A 23,924-nucleotide genomic window follows, 5' to 3' on the forward strand; every position below is an offset into this window, starting at 1 on the left:
GTCTTTCAGTCATGGAAAGGGTCCTGGAGAAAAAGGCAATTGGCGCTTCTGTGCCATTGGGGAGTCTGTGACTAAGGACAGCTCCTATCCTGAAGGGGGATGCGTCAGCGGCCAAAACCAAAGGTAGGCGTTGGTTGAATTGAATCAAGACGGCGTCGGAGGTGAGTAAAGATTTGATCGCTTTAAATGCAAAAGACTCCTTGGGGCCCCAGTGCCACGGAGCGTCTTTATCTAACAACCTGTGTAAAGGTTCAGCGACTGAAGCTTTGTGTGGTAAGAATGAGGCGTAGAAATTTAATAAACCCAGGAAGGCTTGCAGTTCCGTTTTATTATTTGGCGTGGGTGCCTCGTGGATGGCTTTTACTTTTGACTCCACTGGGTGGATGCCTGAGGCGTCAAGCCTATATCCTAAAAAGTCCACCTGTTTAGTGGCGATGGTGCACTTCTCCCGTTTGAGTTTGAGACCATGCTGTCTAAACTTCTCCAATACTGCTCTCACTCTCTGGAGGAGCTGGGGCCTGTCCTTAGCTGATACCAAAATATCATCAAAATAGGGGACTACTCCTGGAAGACCTTGGAGGATTCTTTCCATTAGTGACTGAAAAATCCCCGGGGCCACGCTAACGCCAAATTGGAGGCGCTTGCACCTAAATGCCCCTCTGTGTGTTACAATTGTTTGTAAGTCTGTGGTGTGGCTGTCGACAGGGAACTGTTGATATGCCTGCGACATGTCTAGCTTGGCAAAAATTGTGCCAGGCTCAAAAGTGTGCAGTAGGTGCTGGATAACTGGAACGGGGTATACGCTAACCTGGAGATAACGGTTAAGTGTTGTCTTGTAATCAGCACAAATTCTCAAACTACCGTCCTTTTTAAGTGGGGTGACTATGGGGGTCTCCCACTTGGCGAAATCAGTGGGCTCAATTACCCCTTGCTCGAGAAGTTTGTCTAGTTCCGCATCCAATTTGGGGCGGATGGCGAAGGGTACCCTACAGAATTTCAGGTGGACAGGAACTGCCTGGGGGTCTACAGAGAAAGAGATGGGTGTGCCATTGTAGCAACCCAGCTCGCTACTGAAAACGTCGGAATAGTCAGAGAACAAAGTGTCTACATCAGAAGTTGAGACAGCATGGATTCCTGTGACATTAAGGCCGAGAGAGGGGAACCAATCTAACCCCAAGAGACTAGGGAGGGTACCATCAACCACCACTAAAGGCAAATGGCCTTTGAAGGTTTGGAATTTAACAAGGAACTTGCCTTTCCCGAGGACAGGGATGTTCTTGCCTTGATAGTCTCTCAGCGTGAGGTGGCACTTTTGTAGCTGTTTCCGGGTCAGTCTGGGTTGAATCCTTTTCAGCATCTCCCAGGAGATGATTGAGAGCGCTGAACCAGTGTCCACCTCCATGGTACAAGGTTTACCTTCTAGGGAGAGAGAGAGTCTAATCTTATTAGGAGTTGGGGACGTGTGGTTGGCATGGTAACACGTGTAACAGTCTTCTACTTGCCTTTGGAGGCTAGGAGATGAGGGAAACTTCTGGGATGGAGCTCGTGCTGCCTGGCAGACTCTTGCAAGGTGACCTTTCTTGTGGCAGTTAAGACAGCTGGCGTTTCTAAATCTACAAGATGCCCGGGAATGGGCACCCCCACAAGTCATGCACAAAGGGATCTGTTGCGGGCCGCTGCTGTTTCTCTGTCTCACTCCTACCTGGGGCTATCTCAGTTGTCTTAGGCGATGGACATCTGTGGTTTCAGCGGGGTCAGCTTCGCTCATCACTTCCTCTGAGTGGACGGTGGAAGTGCCTGGCTTTGGTGCGGTGCCTTGAATCTCGGCCGCAGGCTGCACGGATAGCTCAGCGGCTAGGGCTTCCTCCACCGCTTGGGAAAGATTTAGATCTTTCCTGGCTAGTAGGCGTCGTTGGAGTGTCTGATCTCTTACCCCGCAAACGAGTTGGTCAAGAAGCATGTCGTCTAAGTAGTTCTTGAACTCGCATTGAAGCGCGGCTGTCCTCAGGGCTGCCATGTACTGGTTGATGGACTCCCCCTCGGCTTGCTTCCTCATCCGGAATGCGAAACGCCTAGCGATCTGGGAAGGTTTGGGAGAATAATGGTTAGAGAGTGTTTCCTGTATTTCGGTCCACGGAACGTTTCTGATCTCACGTGGTGCAAAGAGTGCGGTGGCGGTGTCGAAAACCTCAGCGCCGCAGTAGCTTAGGAAGTACGACTTCTTTCTGTGTTCCGCGGCATCAGCCAGGCCAATGGCGTCCAGGAAATGATTGAAGCGGTTCTTGTAGGAGTCCCATTTTTCCTCACTGGGCTTAAATGGTGGGAATGCCTGATTGGCATTCATTTTGGGACCCTCAGCCTCTTAGTGGGGTAGGCTGTCTCTCTGGGTGGTCGTGGCCCTTGGATTTGCGCCGTTTCGAGCACTGGCGGCTGCGGCTGCAACGCCCGGGACTCACTCCGTGAGTTTCAACCTCGTGAAGGCAGTTTAAATTTCGCGCCCTCCGAGTGCAATGGCAGCGGTGGCTAACAGTGCCGAAAATAGCTTCAATGATTTCAGCTCAGTGCTTCGCTAGCTAGATTTGAATTCAAACGGCAGCGGTTTGAATTACGCGCTCTTTTGCGAGCGGGGCGGCTGAGGCTGTCAGCACCGTGACTTTCAGCTCCGAAACGCAGCGGTTTGAGCTCAAGCTCTCTGTGAGCGAGGCAACTGTGATCCAGATGCCGTGGCTTCAGCTCTTTTGCCTTTGGTGCTTCTGGTTGGCCTGTAGCGATCCCATCCTCGTCGCCAGTGTTGTAGAGCGAAGGGACAAACGAGGCCAAGACCAGAGCATACAAGTAAAGGCTTTATTCAGGGGAAATAAGGGTTGTTGTGCCTGCCACTAACATGGCAGACTGCTGGAGAACAAACCCTGGCTGGCCCCGTCCGGCAGCCGGCTTTTATAGCCCATTGCCAAACGGAGCCAACCAATGGGAGCTGCTGATGCTCCCGCCTAAAGTGCGGACCTGGTTGGGAACTCCAACCAGTTCCAAGGACATAACAAAAACCACAAACTGCTCAATCTTTAGCCTAGTCTAGTAGCCTAATCATAGTCCAACTACCAGCACCTACTATGATCCTTCCTGTGCTGAATTTAGAAGAGGAAAAAAATCTACCCCTGAAGCCAAATATTACAACCAATTAAACTTCAGTTCCTTTCTGAGCCCTGGCTTCTATGCTCTAGTAATGGATGGTACAATCAAGCTCTGGAGAAGACCATTCCACCTCACCCTTTCTCACAAGTAGGTCAAGTCAGATTTATCAAGGTTACTTTCCACAGGTTACTTTTATACGGAACAATGGGTGTTAGAAGAGAAACATCTCTTCCTCTGTCCTATTCTGTCCAAGAACTTGTCTGGAGAGGTGTGACCCAACTCAACATCTGCTCACAATACATTGTGGCCCATGGGACAAATTTGGACCAATGTGAGTGATGTTGTCAAATGGTGGCAAATTGTGTCTTCAGAGTTGCAAATGTTCAAGGCATTTTTGTATTTTGCAGCTAGTCAAAACAGGCTGAATGTTCCCCCTATAGTGGCTTCACTTAAATGATCATTAAAATGGGTGTCTTAAGGGTTTGCAGTCTATAATTCATTCATTTCATCCTAATTAAAAATATACAATACCTCCAAATGACTGAAAATTTCATTCTTACACATTCTGATGATGGTATGTCCCCAGAAGCCCTTGAAAACTGAGGAGGGAGGAGGGAGAGTGAGAGAGAATAATATATAGATAAATTTCCAGGTTTGGGCAAATGTATGATTGCCTCTTATTGAAGAAAAAGAAAGAGCAAAAAGTAGAATATATATTTACAGCCTTTGCTAGAAACCAGCAGGATAGCATGATTTTTTTAGCCAGTAGCTTGGAACCTTGAAACAGCTTCATAAAAGAATATATTGTTTCATCAAATTGTAATTTTCAATTATTGCTTTTTAATTCACTAGAAATTATTCTTCCTTTGCTCACTTTTTTGTTTCTTTTGCAGTTTTCATCTATCTGATGGGAGGGGAAAGAAGGAAGGGAGGGAGGGAGGGAGGGAGGGAGGGAGGAAGGAAGGAAGGAAGGAAGGAAGGAAGGAAGGAAGGAAGGAGGGGAAGGGAGGGGGAAGGAGTGGGAGAAGGAAGGAAAAATCTCTTCATAAGACTTTTTTTTGATTCACAACAATTTGGAAAACCAACCAGGAAACTGGTGGTAAAACAGGTTATACAGGTGTTTTACTGTTAGCAGTACTGGTTAGCAGGCTAAAGTATCCCAACAAATTTGTAATGAGTTTCAGTGTGAATGTTCAGACCATTCCTTAAACAAATAATAATAAATTAATCATAATTGAACTATCCCAAAGACTTATATTTTATTAACAATTCACATATTTTAAAATTAATTTTATTGAAGAATTTTATGCAATACTAAAAATGATGCAAACAAAAATAGAAAAAGAGACTAAAATGTGTTGAATAGATAAAGAAAATGACTCGTATTTCCATAATATGAATCAGTTGCTAGTTCATTTTTTTTAAGGAGAGGCAAATATAATAGTGGAAAAAAACATGCTGCACCCATTAAATTATTATCCCAAATCTTTTAAGCAGAACAGGGAAGATTGAGTTCCAACCCTGATCCTTACATGCTTTGTGTGATGACAAATAAAAGGCCTCTAAGTGCAAATAACAAGGAGAGCCAGGCAAAAAAGAATTCAGGATCTAAATTTCAAATGGCATAAAGTGAGCATTAAAAATATTTTGCTGCATACATTATGAATGCTTACCAGCTACATTATGATTTGGGTTTTCAGCTGGTGTAGTTGCTACCGCTACTGTAGAATTTAGTGTGTATTTGGAAAGAGATTTTTTTAATTTTAATATTTTAGAAAAACTTGAGATACCTTTAAATTCTTCCTTTTTGGAAGCTGGGTTTGGGAGGGGTTATGTTTCATTGGTCGTTTGAGAATAAGTTTTACTCTGGAATTGGTGGAGTTGTTTTAATTAAAGAGAATAATCTATCTAGGGTTTTTTTTCCTACTTGGAAACCACTTCTGGATTTCATGCTCAAAACTGAACAAAAATGAACCCTGGATTTTAGTTTTGATTATAGAAATGCTTTGAAATATTTAGAAATGTAAAGCAAACAATTGAAGTTGTAATTCTTTTTTTTTTATTCTGCTAAAAAGAAGAAAGTTGGAAGTCTGCACCTCTCTTCTTTCCTCTTTAAACTTCCTAATTTTTGCTTCTATTTGTATTTTATCTTATAATAATCATTGATAAAAGAAAAAGGAAAAAACTTGCTCTTCGCTTGACTACTAATATTGTGTTTAGGAAGTTCTCATACAGCTTCTAATCTACCATAAACCCACTGCACTCATTATAATTATATTGAAAAATAATGCATTGTTTCCATACAAAGTTTGCAAAACTCTAAAAGTGGGATAGGAATAAAGGCATATGTTGTATTATTAATATTCCCAGGTTAAAGGAGTGGCTTTCAAAAGCATGTAGCAATAGAATAGAATAGAATAGAATAGAATAGAATAGAATAGAATAGAATAGAATACTGTATTGGCCAAGTGTGATTGGACACACAAGGAATTTGTCTTGGTATAAATACTCTCAGTATACATAAAGAAAAGGTACATTCGTTAAGAATCAAGAATCATAATGTACAACACTTAATGATAGTCATAGGGTACAATCAACAATCAAATCATACTAGGAAACAGTCAATATAAATCATAAGGATACAAGCAACAAAGTTACAGTCCTACAATCACAAGTGGGAGGGGATGGGTGATAAGGAGTGATGAGAAAATTAACAGTAATAGTAGTGTACAGTTTGTAAATAGTTGAACAGTGTTGAGGGAATTATTTGTTTAGCAAAGTGATGGCTTTCGGGGGAAAACTGTTCTTGTGTCTAGTTGTTCTGGTGTGCAGTGCTCTATAGCATCATTTTGAGGGAAGAAGTTGAAACAGTTTATGTCCGGTCTGTAGATATTTTCACAGCCCTCTTTTGATTCGTGCAGTATAGAGGTCCACGATTGAAGGCAGCTTGGTTGTACTTGTTTTTTCTGCAGTCCTAATTATCCTCTGAAGTCTGCGTCTGTCTTGTTGGATTGCAGAACCAAACCAGACAGTTATAGAGGTGCAGATGACAGACTCGGTAATTCCTCTAGAACTGGATCAGCAGCTCCTTGAGCAGTTTGAGCTTTCTGAGTTGGCGCAGAAAGAACATTCTTTGTTGTGCTTTTTTGATGACTTTTTGATGTTAGGTGTCCATTTTAGGTCATGTGATATAGTAGAACCTAGAAATGTGAAGGTCTCTACTGTTGACACTGTGTTGTCTAGTATTGTAAGAGGTGAGAATATGGGAGGGTTTCTTCTAAAGTCTACCACCATTTCTATGGTTTTGAGTGTGTTCAATTCCAGATTGTTCCGTTTATACCACGAGGCAAGTTGTACAACCTCCTGTCTGTATGTGGATTTGTCGTTGTCTCGAATGAGGCCAATCACTTTTGTATCATCAGCAAACTTCAGTATTTTAACAAATGGATCGTTTGAGATGCAGTCATTAGTATATAAGGAGAAGAGAAATGGCGATAGCACACAGCCTTGAGGGGCCCCTGTGCTTACTGTACAGGTATCGGATGTGATTCTGCCTAGCTTATAGCAATAGCACTTAGCATATACCGCTTTACAGTGCTTTACAGCCCTCTCTAAGCAGTTTGTAGAGTCAGCAGAAGAAAAAGAAACAAAAATATAGTAAAGCAATGTCAACCTGCACTTTCATCCAAGAGATATCTCCTATTCACCATAATTTCTGATGCTCAGCTACAAATTCTGCAAGAAATTCTTCCTCCTCTCTATAATTCCAGATGCTGAGCGTACCAGAAGTAGTGAAGTTGGGAAGGTTCCTTTTCTCAGCTTCTGATAACAGATGGAAACCTTTTGATCAACCCACCCTTTGAACCCTTCTGCTTTTCCCCCACCAGGAAAATTAGCTCATGGTGTTTCCAAACAGCTGAGCAATTTGCCAAACAAATAACTTTCCTATTAGCTAATGAGCCATGGGCTGACTTTCTACAGGCCTCTTCATTAGGTAACATTTAGAGCCTCATCTTTCTCTGTTTGCATGCATGTGTGTCTGTGTCTGTGTATTTCATTCTATACATCATTGATTAAAAGATGTTAGCTGAAGACCCCCACCATTCTTAATGAATTAAATGGATGCTCTAGGTTGACCCTTGATGTCTGAAGGAAACCAAAGGGAAAATTAAATGCAATTCTTGTGATCATCTCCAAAGACCCCTCCTTTCCTCCTGATAGTTATGCTGGTCTCAATCTCACTCACCCACCCACTCCCTCACATTTTGCACCCCTCCCACACACTGCCACATGGAATTTAATCTGACTAGGGATGCAATTTTGCCTCGTTAATGCTCATCAAAACTGCAAAGAGAAAGGGGGAAAACAGAACTCCTTGTTTTTAAAAATGTGGATGGCTGCACCCCAACCTTTTTATTAAAAAAAAAAGTACAACAAAAATGTTGTGATGGAGAACTCAAAAGGAAGAACAACTGGGGACTAAGGGAAGTTACAATTAAACACAATTGACAAGATTTTGGACATAGATCAGGATCCTTCCAGGAACTAAATGAACTAAGCCTGTCCTGCATCCTTGATGTTTCAAAAGAAGAAGAGATGGCATGACGCCTTCAGCACTGTGGCTCAGATGTGAGTTTTCTCTTCTCCTAGAAAGAAGCCAGATGGGCTAAAGCTGAGGGTTGAGTTCACAGTTGGTCTCTGAATACCTTTATTGCACATATGGGTACCTACAAAATCTGATAATGAGCTACAGTATTTTATTTGACAAAAGAGGAAAAACATTGTCTGCATAGTTGGAGTAAATGATCATAAAACAGATTTAATGTTAATTCCAGTAAAACACAAATAAAATAAAATTTTGGTACTGCCCCATCCCACCGGTTGTTGAAGTAGGATGTCCCTTCCTGCCTAGCATTTAAGGGCCCGATGCAGCCTTCATCTGGGGGGAAGTTTTGCATTTTACTCCAGGAAGTGACAATGTCACACACGGTATGCCCTAAAAATTGGGTTGGATTTACATTCCTCAGAATTCCTGGCTAACTTGGCCAAGGTCATGCAGACAATTCTGAAAGGATGAGGAAGGTTAATGTTACTTGATAATCCAGACAATATTCCAAGACAACTATCGGTTTACTCACCCGAGAGCAGCTTCTACTGTTCTCTATAGTTGAGAGAAAAATAATAACATTTAGAATGTAACTGGGACTTTCAAAGAATTTCAGAGAATGACCAGCCATTACCCTTGTGAGATGGATGGATTGATGAGAATAAGATGGAATTTATGTTTTCAAGATGTGGTTATTGATTTTTACATGTTGAGTCATACAGTACTGTTGATGTTTTGCTGTGAGCTGCTTAGATTCATAGCATCTGAAGAGGCATAAAAGCATGTCAAATAAATAGCTACCACGGATAGGCACAGGAGGTAAGTCAGATTAGCATCCATGAGGTCCTATCCCTTTTTAAAAAAAAAAAAACATGTGCTGCATTTATAATGCACCTTAAAAGGACACAGCATCAATTGCTTGTTTTCAGGTGCCAACTTTCCTTTTTTTGACCTCCCATGAATGTTCTTCATACAATTTTTTTGTTTGTTTCAGAAGCTTTTCTCAATAGCACCATTATAATGGTGTCCTGGCTTGCCACCAGATACTTCCAACAATAATGCCTTGAGGGAATGAACAGAAACATCTGTGCATTATGCAAAGTTTGTAGTTCAGTTCTCCACCAAGTTAGCTGGGAGGAAGTTCAACTATCCATCTTCCCTTTTTTTCTCCAGGGGCCACACTTCATGTGACTTATGAAATCTGGTTGCTCTTTCTGCTGTGTGTGCAGGAGCCTATAGACCCATGGCTATGGCCAATTCACCAGGGTCAACTTGCCACGGCCAACTTGTCATGGCCAATTCACTACAGGACAAGAGTTACATTAATATCAAAGAAATGGGAGCATAGACTCATGTAAGAAAGGATGCAAAAGAATGGAATGTGAATGGAAAAAATTAAAATATTTTTTTTATTTATTTTAAATAATTTAATAGAATTGTTAAATTGTGCTGTAGCAAGTTGTCTTGCAGCAAGTTGTCTGTGATGAGTTGCCCATGGCGAGTTGGCTGTGGTGAATTGCTGTGGTGAGTTGTCACAGTGGTTATCCACATCTGTACACACACACACAGAGAGAGACACACACAGACACACACACATACACTCTGCCCTATAATTCTATGATTCAATATATCAGCTTGATAAGCTACAATCAAAATGAGCTCCAGCAGCACCCAATAAGCTATATTTGACAGCTGAATACACACGGGAGATGGACACCTGATCTTCAAGGGAAAAGGGAATTAAAAACCAGACAGATGTTCTTCTCAGAGATACGGTGGATTCCCAACTGATGAATGGCTCCATAACTGTCACAATAAATTTGATGAACTGGCACAGAAAACCATTTTTGTACATCCTCTGACAATGATCCTGCAAGTTGAAATCACAGCTTGGATTCCCCATAAGGTTAAGTGATTCCACCATAAAGACCAACGATAGTTATCACTAAATGTCCAGAAAAATAGCTATATCAATTTCCTTCTTTCAATTAAGGGTGACAGCAATATTCAGAAGGAAATATTAAATTGGGTGTCAGCCTTCAAGATTCTTTTCCTTTGCTTGCATCTTTTGGCTGTCATAATTAACGGGAGGGGGAGGGGTGAAATAGTTATGGGAAGCGAGCTGGAGGTTTCAGAGAAAAAGTTGCGGGGGGGGAGTTTCTTGTTTATGCTCCTTTCTTATGGTATGTGCAAATGCACCTCTTCATCAAAATATGTCAAGGTCAATGGACAGAGGCCTCATCATCACCTGGAGATGCCCACATGATGATATATACAACTTTTAAATGGATGAGCCAATTGAACTATTGGGGGTGGGAACGTTGCCATCACTTTGTATATGTGATTTATGCACTTATTTTCTCAGATTCAGAATTCTTTTGCTGCTACCACTTGATTTCCAATAAAAGATATCTTTACTCTAATTAATGGAGTCTAAGTATTTCTTTCCTGGATTTTGAATGGAGCGCCAGCTGACATTGGGCCTCTTATGATGCTCATTTTTAACAGAGTACACAAAAAGACAGCATCAAAATTGATTTCATTTTAATCGAAGGGAGACTAAAGTTCTGGCCTTTCAGAAGATTTTGAAGATTGTCTTTCTCACTACATTTAAGGATCTGCCTGCAGTGTATATCCTGCTGAAAAGCTGTTCTGAATGAAAAGAATGGGGTTTACTCCCTTGATGAATATATTTTTGTTTTTAATTACAGGTCTTGGTATGATTTTGCACTTCTCTGGTTTTTATTTTTATTTTGTTTATTGTGCTTGATGTTCTTTTGAACTATTGTGAGTGACACAAAGCCACCAAGGTAAAATGGGCAACAAATAAATGAATAAATGTCCTAGAAAAGGATAGGAAGTTAACGTATTAAAATATATACATAAAATGCCTCTATCTTTCTAAAAAAATGAAAACATAAACCCACAGGAAAATCTTTATCATTTATACTGTGTGTGTTTGTGTGTGTATGTGTGTCATATGATACACACAAAAATACACACACGTATCTCAAAACCTGCACATTATGCATGCATACTTTTATGCAAATTTCCCAAACACGTTGTTGTAAACTGACTTTACTGCTTACAACAGCAAAAAGGTGGGCATACATTTAATAGTTTTTACTACAAGTACATTTTGGTACTCAATGGTTAAACTGACAAAGATTTCTAATAGAGCTTGATGGGATCCTATTACATGCTCATTTCCAATGTAAGGAAAGAAAAGAAATGTAAGAAAAGAAATGTGTCACGATTTCTCCAACCCTATTATACAGAATAAGTGTAATAAAACTTAAAACTCGCTATATAATAAAACCTAAAAAGTTGCTTCAGATGATTCCGAGGATATCTGAGGGGGGGGAGGGGGACTCTATTAACCACCGTTAAAGCTAATTTACAGCTATAATTATTATTTTCTTTCACACTATAAATTATCCTCTCTCCTAGCAATTGCTGTAGTTTTAATATATATGTTAAATAGCATATTCTCCTTTCACAGCATATAATGTGACATCCAGTTGTATATCTGGTCATTTTCCTATCAAGCTGTGTGAGTAGACATAGTGATCAGTAGTTCTTGGACAAATTATGAATTGGATGCATTTTTAACTTTTTTAAAAAAAGCAACACAAAGACATTTTAAGGAGAAAAGATGCTTGTGCAAAAAAGTATGAATAAGTTACAACTTACCCACTCAAAAGGGAAGAAGTTATGCAGCCAACTAATGGTTTATACTGTGTTATATGGGCAAACCATAGGAGGTAATAAGTATAAAATTCTGGTACCCTCTTGTGAGCAACCAGACAACCATACTGGTTCTGTAAACCAGGGGTCCCCAACCACTGGGCCGTGGACCAGTACCGGTCTGTGGAACATTTCCTACCAGGCAGCCGGTTTGCTGGGCGCTGCCATCTTGTTTGACGAGAAAGTGCTTCTGGTGAGTTTTTCCGGTTGGAAAGCGGCGTTTGGGTCCTGAAGGAATCCTCGCGCCTTAGTTTCATCGAAGGGGGGGGCTTCGGATGAAACTAAGGCGCGAGGATTCTTTCAGCACCCAAGGCAAGGCGAGCCGAGCGACCATCCTGAAGCCGTCCCAAAGCGAAACCCATTGACAAAGGTACAAAGGAGGAGTTGAAAGGTGGCGGGGAGAAGCAGGGGATGGCTGGCTGGCCAGTCGCTCGGCTCACCTTGCCTTGTCATGCGTGCTGATGCCGGTACTGGGCCATGGATCATTTTGTGAGGCTGGTACCGGGCCTTGGCACAAAAAAGGTTGGGGGCCACTGCTGTAAACTACAAAGGAATAACTAGGTTATTAAAAAGATAGAACTTACTGTATCCTACATATTTGTTCATAAAACTCTATAGCCACCAGGATTCTCAATAAATAAGAGACCGAATATAAGTACAAACAAACAGGGCTTGGATTTCAAAGAGGAGCACATATTCATGTTAGCCAGGATGGGAAACATTGGAAAAGCCACCTCATTTTCAGATCCGAGCCTACCCTGAGGATTGCATGCCAACGCACATCTCACCATGGTGGGTAGAGCTCAATTCAGCCAGAAATGCCACTTTTGACACAGAGCTCAGTTTTCGAAAAGAAGCACATATTCATGAACCCCAGGGTGGGAAGCGTTGGCAAAGCCACTTCATTTATGGATCCAAGACTTTCCTAAGGATTGCATGCCAGGGCACATTTTGAAATGGAGGGTAGAGCTCAATTCAGCCAGAAAATGCCACTTTTGACACAGAGTTCGGTTTTCAAAAAGGAGCACATATTCATGTCCCCCATGGTTTTTGAAAAGAAGCACATATTCATGAACCCCAGGGTGGGAAACATTGGAAAAGCCACCTCATTTTCGGATCTGAGGCTTCCCTGAAAAGAGCATGCCAAGGCACGTCTCAAAATGGTGGGTAGAGCTCAATTCAGCCAGAAAACACCACTTTTGACACAGAGCTCAGATTTTGAAAAGGAGCACATATTCATGTTCCCCAGGGTGGGAAACGTTGGAAATACCACCTCATTTTCGGATCCAAGCCTTTCCTGAGGCGTGCATGCCAAAGCATATGTCAAAATGGTGGGTAGAGCTCAATATAGGAAGAAAATAACTCAACTATCAAAACACCTATCAGAACAATAATACCCCAGCATCACCTTCTGAAAATGGCCATACAGGTAGGAACAGACCATAGCACATTACCCCAACATTTCAACTCTGACAGCTTTTCCAGATGGTATCAAAAATCTCTGAAAGGTCCAGAAGAAACAACATGTTCACACTCTCCTCATCTTTTTACTGATAGAGGTCCTCTCATAGGGTCACCAAGTCAGTTTCTGCAACATAGTCAGGGCTGAAATTAGCTTGAGATGGATCTACACAATCAATTTCAACTAGGAGAAGATTGCTCTCTATCTACTTAAGCACCCTGTCAAGAAAGGGAAGATTGATCATTGAGCTATGTTTGTTTTCATCCTTGGGGTCCTGATTTGGTTTATTTAGGTGCAACCTGATCACTGACACTTTTAAAGAGGCAGGAACAGTCCCTCTCCCAAGTAGGCATTTATGACCCCCAAAATCCAGCCAGCCAGCTCCTCCCTACTAGATTTAATAAACCAAGAAGTTAAGAGTGGAGCACACAATGTAGATTAAACACATCCATTATCCTTCTCCTCAGGCCTCATCAACTTAAACTAATCCAATAAATCAGGACAGGAAGGTGCTCTGGATGTTTGCAGTTCTAGAATTGCATTAACTGAAGATGAAGAGACTAAGGTCGTGAAAAAACAAGTAACTTTATCTTCAAAGTGTCTTGCAAATTTTCACAAAGAAAAGCCACAATGGATGTAGAGGAGAAAAAAAATGTCCTTGCTGTCCTCAAAGCCACCAAGTAGATTTTAAGCTATATTTGATTATATTAGGCATGGCTTGAGTTCTAGCTGTTGTCCACTAGCTTTTTAGCCTCCAACTCAATTGTATACTAAGATACTACTTCATCTCTGTAAAGTAAGAGATTTAGCAATGATCAAGTGACTGATTAATAGAGTTGGAAGGGACCTTGTAGGTCCTCTAGTCCAACTAGCCCAAGCAGGAGGCCCTACACTATTTCTGACAAATGGCAGTCCAATCTCTTCTTGAAAGCCTCCAGTGACGAAGCTCCTACAACTTCCAAAGGCAAGCTGTTCCATTGGTTGATTGTTCTCACTGTCAGAACATTGCTCCTTATTTCCAGGTTGAATCTCTCCTTGATCAGTTTCCATCCATTATTCCTTGTCTGGCCTTCAAGTGTTTTGGAAAATACCTCCTCCTCTCTGTGGCAGGCCCTCAGGTATTGGAACACTACTATCATTTCTCCCTTGGTCTTTCTCTTCACTAGTCTAGCCATGCCCAGTTCCTGTAACCGTTTTAAGTTTTAATATTCAGTCCTGGTTGCTCCTCTCTGCACTTTTTCTAGAGTCTGAACATCTTTTTTACAGTGTGGTGACCCAAACTGGATGCAGTATTCTAGGTATGGTCTTACTAAGGCTTTGTAGAGTGGTAGTAGTACCTCACTTGATCTCGATTGTATCCCTCTGTTAATGCAGTTTAGGATTGCATTGGCTTTTTGGCTGCTGATGTACCCTGCTGGCTCCTATTTAGCTGGTTGTCCACTAAGACTCCAAGATCCCTCTCACAGTTACTGTTATTAAGCCTGTTTTCACTCAGTCTGTATATGCACTTTTGGTTTTTCTTGTCTAAGTATAAGACTTTACTTTTCTCTACACTGAATTTTATTTTGTTAGTTAGGGCCGGGTGTACAAATCTGTCAAGATCTACCTGGAACTTGATCCTATCTTCTAGGGTGTTAGCTATTCCTGCCAGTTTAGGTTTTTTATCGTAAGTTTCTCTTCTATCCTCATCTAAATTGTTTAATTAAGATGTTGAAGAGTACTGGGCCTAAGGCAGAACGTTATGGTACCCCACTGCTTACTTCCCTCCATTTAGACTTAGACCCATTAAGGACTATTCGTTGAGTATGGTTTGTCAGCTAGTTGCAAATGATCAAATTATTCAGGACAATTCTGTATTCTACAGAGCAGCCAATATTCTTGGTTTGACAAGAGTGTCAGTCATACAAAAGCAGGAAATGCCCCCAATCTTCTCTGGAATCTAGAATCCATTAGTCTCTGGGAAGGGGGTCTCTTGGTAGGTCTCCCACCTTTGATTAGCTTGTGGTCAGGACTGAGATGCAACTGAATGAAAGAAAAGCCACTATCAAAAACTCCCACAATGAAACTACTCAACCTTCTACCTCACAAATCTGGCAGAAAAACTCTCTTATATGATTTAATCTGTGGCAGCAATAGATGGCAATATGATGTTTTTCTTGTATTTCTCATGATTTCTACTCTATTTTCTCAGGAAAAAAAGTATATTTTTAAAATAGATTTATAATCCAATGGGGTTATCGTCCATCCTTGAGCAAACTTCCTTTCAAATTGGCATCCAGGGTTCAAACAATATTTCAACAGTGATTTTTTTCATAATGCAGAAATTGTTAAATATATACAATTTAATCATATTAGTCACCTTTAATATTAATTCAATTTACATCTGATCATTACATTATATTCATTTACGTTACAGCTAGACAAAATCAAATTAAGCTTTATGTCCTGGCCTCAACCACTACTTTTTGAGTGTGGCTTCCTTTTTACTACTTCAAAGCCAAGTGGACAATTTGGTCTTTAATAATTGCAAACCTCTGCCCTATGGCAATCCATTTTAATATTTGGTAAATTAGGACTCAGGTAGCTGACAGACCACTAATCATCGATTTACATTTCAGATTGCAAGGTTCAATCTGTTATAAGATTCTGTATCTAATTCTCCTATAACAAGATGCCAGGTCCTTGGAAGTTCTCAATTTTAAATTGGTTTTGGATCACATTACACAATAGAAATTAATTTAGGTTTGAATTAATAGTGTGACATACAAAATAGTTGCAGCTATTTTAACGCTCAGATAAGAATGTCATTCCAGGCATTGGGAGAAATAGCAGAGTTCAGGACAAATAGCAATTGATGGTGATAGGAAGTCACTGTATACTATGAGGACCCTAATTAATGAAACATCAGGGCATGTTAGGTAAAATGAAGAAGAAGGTAGAAAAAAAACTGCTGTTTCTATTGTGGACAACCAAGGAGGGAGGGAGGGAGGGAGGGAGGGAGGGAAGGAAGGAAGGAAGGAAGGAAGGACCAATTTCATCCATCAATCAGTGTCAGGTCATCATCTTTTCTTCAACTACAGGTAGTCTTTGACTTACAAACACAATTGAGACCAGAATTTCCATTCCTAAACAGGGCAATTATTAAGTTAGGAATGTCTTATATTACAACCTCTTTTGCCATGGTTGTTAAACAAATCACACTATCATTAAGCAAATCCAAGTTCCCTCATTGACTTGCTTGATGGAAGCCAGCTGGAAAGGTTGGCGAATGGTGAACATATGACCGCTGGATGCTACAACCATCATAAATACATAAGCATAAATAAATAAGTAAATAAGCACACAAATTTGGATCATGAGATTGTGAGAATGCTACGACAGTCATAAATGTGAGAACTGCTCACAAATCACTTTTTCAAGGCCATTACAACTTTGAACAGTCACTAAACAAATGGTTATATGTCACCTGTATGAGGATGATGAACGTCAACTAAATTTTAGAGGTAATTTTGCCCTTCAAATGTTCATTTCTTCACTAACTAAGAAAGCTCATATCTGTTTCAAGTCTTTTGCTCAGAAATTTTGAAGGAGGCTACAAGAATTTGGCATCGTTTCATCAACCTGCTGGAGAGTTGGAAAAATGACCCCCAGAAAAAGCAAAGAACAGCTGACTGGATAAATAAATGTGATCTGGACTCGATCCTTTTTCAGATCTTTTGAGTTTCTCCAAGCCATCCTCCTTTATGGAATTCAAGCACAAAAGTCCCCAGATGTGCTGCAGTTTCACCTTCACTTTTCAAGCCCTCTGCTTCAGTTCATAAGCATTTGGGATCAGAGCTTCGACCCTCTTCATTGCTCCTTTCGAGTTAAAAATGTATGAACCCACAGATGTTCTACTCCAAGCAAGCCTTAGATCCCTTTTCCTTGAAATGCTTGGCTGCGTCTAAGAGTCTCAAAATCAGAATGGCTTTGTGAAGAGAAAAGCATCTGTTCCTGCCATCAGCACAGCTCATGCGTAATTGCATAACACCCCTTGCCTGTGGTTTATGCTTCACTGCAGTCAATATAACCTTTCAAAATTAATCTCAGTATTTTTTCCACCTTCCTCTCTCCCTTTCTTTTTTTCCCTTCCCTCAGTATTTTTTCCACCTTCCTCTCTCCCTTTCTTTTTTTTCCCCTTCCCTCTTTCACGGACTTGCACACTCATAAATATCGCTGTTGAAACATTATGCAGGGAATGCTCTTTTATTTGGAAATTTATTGGGGCTTGTTGCCTTTTTCATCCTTAAAGTTCAAGGATTAGAATCCTTAAATATGTATACTCAATTATCTGAAGTAGATGAAATTGATCAGGCATTAAAATTCTACCCAGAACTCAAATGAATTCTTACGAATTTGACCTTGTAGAGTCAAAACTGAAGTCCAGATAATCTTGACTTGAATTTCCCCCAAAATGGGGGCAAAGGATTTGACATCCCATAATTCTCAGCATATTGCTTTGATCAGTAACTAGCCCATCACTGTCACGATGAAGAATCTTTGGGACCTTCTCAGTGAGTTAATCTGTTGTCATGTTAAAGCCATATTGGTTTATGTTTCAACATGGCTTGAGGGAACCAATTCCATAAGTTATATTTTCCTAATGTGGGGTTCTCCCAACATGGTTTAAAATCAAATTCTGGTCTCGGGGAGTCATATTGAAGGAACCTGCTCTCGTCTCATAAATAAATCATAAATCAAAAAGAACATATTCATGTTTCTCAGGGTGAAAAACGTTGAAAACCCACTTGATTTTCAGATCTGAGCTTTCCCTGAGGAGTGTATCCCAAAGCATATCTCAAAATAGTGGGTAGAACTCAATGCAGGCAGAAAATACAACTTTTGACACAGAGCTCAGATTTCGAAAAGCACATATTCATTTTCCCCAGGGTGGAAAACGTTGAAAAACTGCATCATTTTCGGATTCGAGCCTTCCATGAGGAGTTATCCCTAGGCATATCTCAAAATGGTGGGTAGAACTCAATTCGGCCAGAAAATGCATTTGACACACAGCTTGGATTTCGAAAAGAAGCACATATTCATGTTCCCCAGTGTGGAAAACATTGAGAAACCACTTTGTTTTCAGATCCAAGTTTTCGCTGAGGAGTTATGACAAGGCATATCTCAAAATGGTGGGTAGAACTCAATATAGGCAGAAAACACAAGTTTTGACACAGAGCTCGGAAGTTGAAAAGAAGCTCATATTTATGTTCCCCAAGATGGAAAAAGAAACACATGTTCATGTTCTCCTGTCACAAATGCTGAAAAACCACTTCACTTTCGAGTCCGAGCTTTCTCTGAGTCCAGTGTATATCTCAGATTTGGTGGTAGAACTCAATTCAGCCAGAGAACCTGTTGACACAGAGGTCAGATTTCAAAAAGACACACGTGTTCATGTTCCCCTGGGTCAGAAATGCTGAAAAACTACTTTATTTTCGAGTCCAAGCTTTCCCTGAAGAGTTAGCCCAGTGCATACCTCAGAATTCACGGTAGAAGTTAATTCAGTCAGGAAAGCTAACTTTTGAGTCAGCTCAGATTTGGAAAAGAAACCAATATTCATGTTCTCCTGGGTCAGAAACACTGAAAAACCACTTAATTTTCGAGTCCGAGCGTTTCATGTGGAGTTAGTCCAATGCATATTTTGATAATAGAACCATTCAGCCATAAACACTAACTTCTGACACAGATTTGGAAAAGAAACACATGTTCATGTGAAAAACTGATATATACACTGGGTCTGGAAAGTAACTGGCCAGCACCTTATTTATGACTCCTGCCATCAACAGATGCATCCAGCTTCACTATAAGCCTGAAGTATGACTCCCTTATGAATGGGAACATGTGTCTTTTGACTCACTCCAACATCTTTCAAAATGTATCTCCTGCAGAATTTCACATTTCATTTCAAGCTAAACCCTATGATAAATTAAAAGACATCCAGAAATCTTCTGAGTAAATCCATCACATATTTTACTGCAGGAAGAAGCTCTAAATTGACCTCACATTTTGATGTGAGTGAAAATGCAGCCGCCTCTTTACTCTTGTAGGACATTGTAGATTTTTGTGGTGTGAACTGTTATGGACTACAGCAACTAGTGTGTATCAGATTGACACACTTGTTTAAAATGTGATAAGACAGAGGGGCATATCTGCAGGATGGTTGCAGAGGCTTGGTAAATATAGAGATAATTTGTGAAGAAAGAGGTGGGGAAAGAGAGAAGGAGAAAGTGAAGAAAAGCACGTCATGGAAAAAGAGGAATATCTGCATATCAACAGAAGATAATATTTGTAGTTCAGGGTTGAACTGTGGGACCCTTGGTGCTATCCAAGCTTGATGGTTTTCTTGTAGATAGCAAGACCCATAGCACCCTCATATACCGCTTCACAGTGCTTTACAGCCCTCTCTAAGTGGTTTACAGAGTCAGCATCTTGCCCCCAACAATCTGGGTCCTTATTTTACCGACCTTGGAAGGATGGAAGGCTGTCAATCTTGAGCTTGGTGAGATTTGAACTGCCAAATTGCAGGCAGTTGGCAGTCAGCAAAAGTAGCTTGCAGTACTGCATTATAACCACTGTGCCACCATTGATCATGCTCCATTACCCAAACAGATAACATCATCAGTGGCATATAGATGATGTAAATTAGTTGGATAATGAGACCTCTGCAAGAAAATAACCAAATTCAGAGAGTGCCAAGGACCTCACATATTTGCTTATTGTCTTCTTTCTTTCCTCCAAGTTATTACTTGACCACACTCACTGTCTCCTAAAAATGAAGCCACATATTCAAGCAAGCAGAGTAATATTCCAAACCCAAAATCAATGATCCTGGAGTCAATCTAACTAATATTGTGTCTCAGAAGCCAGGTTGCTGACCCAAACGTATTTTTGCACATTCAGATTTACAGAAGCTATTTATCTATAATAGACTATTCCTCAAAACTCATATGAGCCCTCAGGCTAACATTCTCTGGTACTATACTATCAGATCTCTAGTCTGAAGAGCTAGGCAGGATCTCACTTCTTCAATGAGATCAGGGATCCTAAACAGCATTCTTACTTGGTGCTGCTGGAGCACCTGCTCCATCCGCAAATCTGGTTGTCTCTGAGAAGACATTCCTTATGAGGTTCAGGATACCTCTGGTTTAGAAAAGCTGAAGTTAAAACTGAAGCATAAGTTAGGGGAGATATTTAAGGAACAGGATACAAATTATAAAAACAAGATATGTTAAATAATGATTTATCTTTGCTATTTACAAAAGTGTTTTTTCCAAGTCAACTTATTCCTTTCCATATAGCTGCTTCTCTTCACTTCCTGCAGCCTGGCTGGGAATATACATTGATATATAAAATTGAAAGATAAGTCAGACTGGAAGCAAATGCGTGTTAAAAATAGTGGCCCTTCTTAGTTCAGCCATTATTTTCTAACCTTGGCAACTTTAAGATTTGTGAACTTCAACTCCTAGAATTCCCCAGTCATCCTTTGAAAAACACTAATCTATGCTATGGGTCCCCTAAATTTTCACTATCCCAGCCTCTATAATGATTTTTTTTTAAAGCTCTTTTGTGTAAATAAAAGAAGTGGTTTATTTATGGTTAAGGTGAGACAAGACATAATGTACCATTTGCTTTTAATAATTAAATTTTAATTTATGCCTGATGTAAAGGAATGTAGTAGCACAGATTCACAGGGGAGGGAGGGACTGCATTCCAGGGGAGAAAGAGACAACTGAGATAGTTTGTGTGAGAAAATGAGGGTAAAGACAGCCAGGGGTGGGATTCAAATTTCTTAACAACCGGTTCTGTGGGCATGGGTTAATTTGTGGATGTGGCTTGGTGGTCATATGACTGGGGGCATGGCTTGCTGACTGGACATGCCTTGGTGGTCATGTGACTGGCTGGGTGTGGCTTGGTGGTCACATGATTGGCTGGGCATGGCTTAGTGGTCATGTGACCGGCTTGGTGTGGCCAACTCAACATCACTTTGCCTTAATGACTGTTTTAAGTATAAAAAAAAGATATATCAGAATAAAAGGTAGTTTTATTATTTCATGTCTTTAAAGCTTAAATAATAAAAACTAGATTTTGTTACAAAAAAGTTTTAAAATATTAATCAAAAACTATTAAATAACATAAAACTTTACCAAAGCAATAAAACTGTTCTTTAAAGTACTGCCAAATTGCTTTTTTATTGGCGTCCTCACTTGCAATTTTTTTTTGTTTGCCACAAGCTTCATCAGCTGTGTGATGTGCCTGTAACCATTTTTTTACTATAGGAACCGGGTCCCATTCTTGCAGAGGTAGGCCAATTAGATTGATAGTCAGCAAGTTCGTTACACTGGAAACCATTAGGCGACTTCTGCTCTCTGAACATATTATGTTCATCTGCGAGAAACCCCTTTCTGCTTCTCTTGAACAGACTGCAATAGTCCAAACAATATCTCTAGCCTTTTTAATACTGCCAGGAATTGCATATTTCTCTGAATCTTTTAACACATTTTCTATGAAATCGCAATAAACATTAATATTAATTTCATAATGGAAAATTTCACCAAATGCAATCAATTATTATTCAGCTGCTTTCCATGGAACCACCACTTCTTCAATGTTCCAGTAATCTGGCTGCAAATAATTTAGAAATTGTAATTTATCAGTGTCTTTAAATTGGCTACCTGTTTTTAAATGTTAGCAATCTATCCATCTTTTTTTCAAATTAGTTACAATGCTTTCTACAAGTCTTTCATGAGGAAGTTCCACAAATCAATGATTTTGTACAAAATTTACATTTTTAAAGGTTTCTGTAATTAACCCATCAACCTTTTTTTCCATATGCACCCTTTTCCTTCATAAGCATTTCAAATGATTTAATTGATCTTACCACAAGTTTTTCAGCTTTTATAATGTCTATGTTTCTTGCTTGCTGTGCATTAGAAAGAAGAGATATTTCAGTTAGAACATCAATCATCAAGGCCAAATCAGTGAGAAAATATGTGGTTTTTTTAAAGACAGGCAGCTGTACCTGAGTATTTTTTATTTGAACAAAAAAACGGATTTAGCACTGGATAAGCACGCCACACAGCTAGGGCTGACCTTAAACTACAGGCAGCCCATCTTGGTCCAAAAACTCTACCAATCTTTATAATGTCAATCTCAAGTTGTTTGGAAATTTTCTTAAGTTCAATTAGGTTCTTATTGGATTGATGAAAAATAGAATATATTTTATCAATAAAGATTTGAAAATGATTCACTCACTTTATTTCCCTAATAGAATAATCTAAAACAAATTGCAGATGATGGTTTAAGCAACGCCATATTATGATGTTTGGAGAGTCTTTGGCTATCCTGGTGCTTACCCCAGATTTTCTCCCAAGCACAACACTGGCACCATCAGAGCAAAATCCAATTCAATGTTTCTCTAGATAGTTCTTATTAAACCCAACATTATTCAAATTTTCCATAACTGATCAACATATGGTCTCTGCATCTTGTTTTTCCAATTCTACTAACTCAAGGAAAATTGGTGAGAAAACTGGATCCTCAACTTTGAAGCACAATATAAGAACTGGTTTGGAAGATATTGTTGAGGCTTCATCAATGATCAAACAGATTTTGCGAGTTTTTTCAATAATTTTGATAAATAAATGTTTCCTAATGTCTTTTGCAATGAAATCTACTATTGCAACTGCAGTTTTACGTGAATGCAATCCTATTCCCAGATCTAAACCATTTTAAATTTACAATTCTATAAGATCACCTATGTATGAAAATGGGCTGCATGTTTGTGCCAGACTGTACACTGTAGTAAACACTCTACACATACTTCCCAAATATTTTCCAGTCATCTTATCCAGTACTTTATTTATTATATCCTGCTCACATTGCTTTAACAAATTTATGCAAATGTTGTGATCTTTAGATAAGAAATGCTCTTTCAATTTTTTTCTAAGAGATGCCTTGCTGCACCTCTTTACTCTTCCCTGATGGCTTGATTTGGAAATTTTTCCATTCCTTTGCCGTGTGAACACTTTTTTCTTTTGTTGAAACCTCAAATCTTTTGCAATACTTGCAACCTAGCTTTTTCTGGGAAACTTCCAGTCCATCATATTTCTCCCTAAAATTGTTATACTTCTGCAATGTCCAGCAGTCAGGAAGGTTTCTTTCAACGTCCTTTCAGTACTTGATGTGTTGCTGTTTTCTCCAGGTTGCAGTGTAGATGATGTGCTGCTGCTTTCCCCAGACTCCAACAGTTGTGGTTGTGACTCTTTTGGATCTCCTTTTGTTTTCTTACTGAAGAAAGCAGGCAAACTCATTTGCCTTTTCATCCTGGTAAGATACTGCAAAAAAAAAAAAAAAAATCAACAGTGTAGAGGTTTGGACTCAATTGTTGTTGTAAGTTGAGTGGTGAAGGCAGTGGCAAGCAGAGAATGCAGGCAAGGAGTGAAGATCAATCATATTCAGTTACTCTTAAGAGTCTCTGACACTATAGCTAGTCAGTGTTTAAATGATGTTATGGAAGACAAATAAGTTTTAGTAGAGTGAGATGGAGACTGAGATGGAGCTGAAAGTGGATTTGAAAATGGCGGAGCTGAAAGTGGATTTGAAAATGACAATCTATAAAAAAGATGTTTCACTGTGTATATAAAAGAATGGCTGATATTTTCATAATTACAATTCATGAATTGAAATATAAACACTTAAAATGGAAATAAAATGGAAGCAAACCAAGGGAGTTTGTTATTTTGTGCCAGTAGTGGCACAAAAATCTTTCCTAGCCATGACTATTTACCTGGACAGTCCCTAATGGAATCCTCTCTCTATAGCAGAGAGAGAGAAGCCAGGGGAAGCCATGTTTAGTCACCTAAGATTTTTAGACTTTGCATCTTAAAAATGTACTGAAACTTTTTACACCCTTATGCAGATATACTGTATATAGTACAA

General features: G+C 39.8%; 1 pseudogene; it reads right to left on the minus strand.

Moving 5' to 3' along the window:
* Nucleotides 1-1,708: 1,708 nt before the first annotated feature.
* On the minus strand, nucleotides 1,709-22,684 carry LOC148124889 (E3 SUMO-protein ligase KIAA1586 pseudogene; annotated as a pseudogene).
* Between the last annotated feature and the right edge of the window lie 1,240 nt (nucleotides 22,685-23,924).

The sequence above is a fragment of the Pseudonaja textilis genome, chromosome 10 (assembly GCF_049901715.1).
Source record: "Pseudonaja textilis isolate UNSWEBS1 chromosome 10, rPseTex1.2, whole genome shotgun sequence".
Taxonomy (NCBI): Eukaryota; Metazoa; Chordata; class Lepidosauria; order Squamata; family Elapidae; genus Pseudonaja; species Pseudonaja textilis.